Raw genomic sequence first — 5000 nt, forward strand, 5'->3', positions numbered from 1 at the left:
CCCCGGACGCGGCGAGGGACTGCCTCCCGGCCGTCAGGATCGGGCCCACGGAAGTCTGATTTTAAAAAAAATTGGCCGACGCCACCGCGGAGGGCTACCCGAGCACCCCGGGCCCCGGAGCCGGAAAAGGGAAAAAAAGGATCGGGCCCACTAGAGACATGGACCCGGCCGCCAAGCAGGCCGCCCTGGGCTGACCCTCCCCGGCCGCAGCGAGGGACTGCCTCCCGGCCGACAGGATCGGGCCCCTGGAAGTCTGGGGGTGGGGGGGGGAAATCGCCCCACGCCTCCGAGGAGGGCTGCCCGGGCGGGCCTGGCCCCGGAGCTCGAAAAAAAAAAAAAAGGATCGGGCCCACTAGAGACATGGACCAGGCCGCCCTGGGCTCACCCTCCCCGGCCGCAGCGAGGGACTGCCTCCCGGCCGACTGGATCGGGCCCCTGGAAGTCTGGAAAAAAGACTGGAACCTGACGCCTCCGAGGAGGGGGCGCCCAGGGAAGGAGGGAGATCCGGGTTGACCTGGTGACCGGACGGGAAAGAGGCCACCGGGCGTCCCCCCCCTTAAAACCTAGGGATTGACCTGGTGGCCGGAAAGCGAACCGGCCAGCAGGTGAACCCTTTCGATTCCACGGGTTGACCTGGTGCCCGGGAAGCGAACCGGCCAGCAGGTGAACCCGTTCGATTCCACGGGTTGACCTGGTGCCCGGGAGGGGACTCTGAAAATTTTTCAGCCCTTTCGACTCGGGGTTGACCTGGTGGCCGAGAGGGGACTCGCACGGCAGGCAAGCCGCCCTGGGCTCACCCTCCCCGGCCGCAGCGAGGGACTGCCACCCGGCCGACTGGATCGGGCCCCTGGAAGTCTGGAAAAAAGAATGGAACCTGACGCCTCCGAGGAGGGGGCGCCCAGGGAAGGAGGGAGATCCGGGTTGACCTGGTGACCGGACGGGAAAGAGGCCACCGGGCGTCCCCCCCCCCTTAAAACCTAGGGGTTGACCTGGTGGCCGGAAAGCGAACCGGCCAGCAGGTGAACCCTTTCGATTCCACGGGTTGACCTGGTGGCCGGAAAGCGAACCGGCCAGCAGGTGAACCCGTTCGATTCCACGGGTTGACCTGGTGCCCGGGAGGGGACTCTGAAAATTTTTCAGCCCTTTCGACTCGGGGTTGACCTGGTGGCCGAGAGGGGACTCGCACGGCAGGCAAGCCGCCCTGGGCTGACCCTCCCCGGCCGCAGCGAGGGACTGCCTCCCGGCCGACAGGATCGGGCCCCTGGAAGTCTGGGGGGGGGGGGAAATCGCCCCACGCCTCCGAGGAGGGCTGCCCGGGCGGGCCTGGCCCCGGAGCTCGAAAAAAAAAAAAAGGATCGGGCCCACTAGAGACATGGACCAGGCCGCCCTGGGCTCACCCTCCCCGGCCGCAGCGAGGGACTGCCTCCCGGCCGACTGGATCGGGCCCCTGGAAGTCTGGGGGGGGGGGAAATGGAACCTGACGCCTCCGAGGAGGGGACGCCCAGGGAAGGAGGGAGATCCGGGTTGACCTGGTGACCGGACGGGAAAGAGGCCACCGGGCGTGCCCCCGTTAAAACCCCTAGGGGTTGACCTGGTGGCCGGAAAGCAAACCGGCCAGCAGGTGAACCCTTTCGATTCCACGGGTTGACCTGGTGCCCGGGAAGCGAACCGGCCAGCAGGTGAACCCGTCCGATTCCACGGGTTGACCTGGTGCCCGGGAGGGGACTCTGAAAATTTTTCAGCCCTTTCGACTCGGGGTTGACCTGGTGGCCGAGAGGGGCCTCGCACGGCAGGCAAGCCGCCCTGGGCTCACCCTCCCCGGCCGCAGCGAGGGACTGCCCCTCCCCACCCCCCGGCTGACAGGATCGGGCGCACTGGAAGTCCGGGACAGTATTTTCCCCGACGCCGGGGAGGGCGGGCGGAGGGGCTCTGGCGGCCAGCCCGGGCCCCGGAGCTCGAAAAGGAAAAAAGGACCGGGCCCGCGAGAGACGGGGGCCCTGCCGCAGGGGGGGGGGGCAGTCCGACCGGGGCTCACCGTGCGGCAGGCCCGGGCGTCGGCAGGGGAAAGCGGGCGAGGAGGCGCGGGGCCGGGTGCCTACGGCCATACCGGACCGAACGCCCCCGATCCCGTCCGATCTCGGAAGGTAAACCGTCCCGGGCCTGGCTAGTACTTGGATGGGTGACCGCCTGGGAATCCCAGGTGCCGTAGGCAGCTTTTCCCGGTCCGAGTCAGCTCTCTCTCCTTTTCTGGGGGGGAAGGAGAGGGGGGGACGGGCCGGAAAGCCCCTCGTCGCTCCTGCCGAGTCGGAGGTCGCGGCCGCAGGTCACGGGTCTGGGCGCCTGGGGTCCGGCTCCCCACCCACCCGGCTTCCTCCGCGGAGGACCCCCCCCGGGGCCACCGAAGCCGCTGGGGGAGACCCCGGGCATGGGGCGGACTGGCCCGGACCCTCCCGGCCGCCGGCCCGCAGGTCCGCCCCGAATCCCCCCCCGCGGCCACCCAGGCCAGGCCTGGCCAGGCGGGACGGACGGCGGGTGTCCAGCGCCCAGCGGCTTCCTCCAGCGGGGACCCACGGACCCCAAAGCCGCAGGGGGAGGCCCCGGGCCCGGGACGGACTCGCTCGGACCCCCTGCGCCCGGCCGCCGGCCCGCGGGACCGCCCCGAATCCCCCCGCGGCCACCCAGGCCAGGCCTGGCCAGGCGGGACGGACGGCGGGTGTCCAGCGCCCAGCGGCTTCCTCCAGCGGGGACCCACGGACCCCAAAGCCGCAGGGGGAGGCCCCGGGCCCGGGACCGACTCGCTCGGCCCCCCCGCCTCCCCTGCGCCCGGCCCCCGGCCCGCGGGACCGCCCCGAATCCCCCCGCGGCCACCCAGGCCAGGCCTGGCCTGGCGGGACGGACGGCGGGTGTCCAGCTCCCAGTGGCTTCCTCCAGCGGGGACCCACGGACCCCAAAGCCGCAGGGGGAGGCCCCGGGCCCGGGACGGACTCGCTCGGCCCCCCCGCCTCCCCTGCGCCCGGCCCCCGGCCCGCGGGACCGCCCCGAATCCCCCCGCGGCCATCCAGGCCAGGCCTGGCCTGGCGGGCCGGTGTGCGGCTCCCCCGGGCTTCCTCCCCCGACGACCCGCGCCCCCCTGAGCCGCAGGCGGAGACCCCGGCCCCGGGGCGGACCGGCCCGGGCTCGCTCGAGCCCCCTGCGCCCGGCCCGCAGGACCGCCCCCCCGAATCCCCCGGGAGAGGCCCGGCCTGCACGCCACTGACGACCCGCGGCCCCCAAAGTCGCAGCAGGCGCCCCCCCCCCGGTTAGCCCCGTCTCGCTCCGCGCCCCCCGCCCCTCGCTGCCGGGACCGGGCGCCGCCCCAGAGTCAGCCGCAGCCGGCCGGCCTGAGAGCTGCCCTCCTGTGGACGACGGTGAGTTTACCTTGATACTAACCGGCCGTCAGCCAGGTCAACCCCATTGCTAGACTGGGGTGGACCTGGTGGCCGAGTGGGGACTTGGAACATTTGACAGCTGCTTCCCGGGGCTTGACCGGTTGTCCTGAACGCCCCCCACCCCCAGCCCCAGCCCCCGGCTCCTGCTCCCCTCTCCCCAGCCTCGGTGCTCCGCTCCCTGCCTCGGAGGCTGCCTCTCTGCGGCGCCTGCATCGCCTCCGAGGACGCGCACCCTCCGGAGGCTGGACGTAAACCCACCACTGCCGCTGACCCGGCTCTCCGAGGGACGACTGTGAGGCCTCCCCCCCCCCCCCACCCCCGGACCGCCCTGGGGACGACTGCTAAGCCTCCCCCACCGGACCGCCCGGGGCAAGACTGCTAAGCCTCCCTCCCACACACACACACACACTGTCGGGGGAGGACTATTAAGCTTTCCCCCTGGAGCGCCCGGGGCGGACGACTGTTAAGCCTGCCCCCGGAGTCCTCGGGGGAGGACTATTAAGCTTTCCCCCCTGGAGCGCCCGGGGGGGGGACGACTATTAAGCCTGGCCCCCGGAGTCCTCGGGGGACGACTATTAAGCCTCCCCCGGACCTGCTCCCTCTCGACTATTAAGCCCCCCCTCTGCGGTCCTCAGCACCACTGCCGCGCTGCCCTGGGAGTGGGGTGACATCCGGTCCGGAAAGCAAACCGGCCACCAGGTCAACCCGTCGAATCCAATGGGTTGACCTGGTGGCCGGAAAGCAAACCGGCCGCCAGGTCAACCCAGTAGATTCAGCGGGTTGACCTGGTGGCCGAACGGGGACTTTGAAAATTTGACAGCCGCTTCCCGGGGGTTGACCTGTTGTCCCGGTGGGGACTTTGAACATTTGACAGCCGCCTCCCAGGGCTTGACCTGTTGTCCCGGGGGGACTTTGAACATTTGACAGCCGCTTCCCGGGGCTTGATCGGTTGTCCTGAACGCCCCCCCCACCCACCCACCCCAGCCCCCGGCTCCTGCTCCCCTCTCCCCAGCCTCGGTGCTCCGCTCCTTGCCTCAGAGGCTGCCTCTCTGCGGCAGCTGCATCCCGTCCGAGGACGCTCACCCTCCGGAGGCTGGACGTAAAGCCTGACACCCGCCACCGCCGCCGACCCGGCTCTCCGAGGGACGACTCTGAGGCCTCCCCCCACCCCCGGACCGCCCTGATGACGACTGCTAAGCCTCCCCCACCGGACCGCCCGGGGGAAGACTGCGACGCCTCCCGCCAGGCCCCCACCCAGCCTGGGGGAAGACTGCTAAGCCTCCCCCCCCACACACACACACACACTGTCGGGGGATGACGATTAAGCCTCTCCCGGACTGCCCGGGGGACGACTATTAAGCCTCCCCTGGAACCACTATTAAGCCTGCCCCCGGAGTCCTCGGATGACGACTGCTAAGCCTCCCCCACCGGACCGCCCGGGGCAAGACTGCTAAGCCTCCCTCCCACACACACACACACACACACTCTCGGGGGAGGACTATTAAGCTTTCCCCCTGGAGCGCCCGGGGCGGATGACTGTTAAGCCTGCCCCCGGAGTCCTCGGGGGACGAC

General features: G+C 70.8%; 1 non-coding gene across 1 annotated transcript; it reads left to right on the top strand.

Moving 5' to 3' along the window:
- The first annotated feature begins 2093 nt into the window (after positions 1–2093).
- On the top strand, positions 2094–2212 carry LOC135977929 (5S ribosomal RNA). Its single transcript, XR_010595350.1, has one exon. It is a non-coding gene; the product is annotated as a 5S ribosomal RNA (ribosomal RNA).
- The last annotated feature ends 2788 nt before the right edge of the window (positions 2213–5000 follow it).

Source organism: Chrysemys picta, unplaced genomic scaffold, assembly GCF_011386835.1.
Source record: "Chrysemys picta bellii isolate R12L10 unplaced genomic scaffold, ASM1138683v2 scaf80, whole genome shotgun sequence".
NCBI lineage: Eukaryota > Metazoa > Chordata > Testudines > Emydidae > Chrysemys > Chrysemys picta.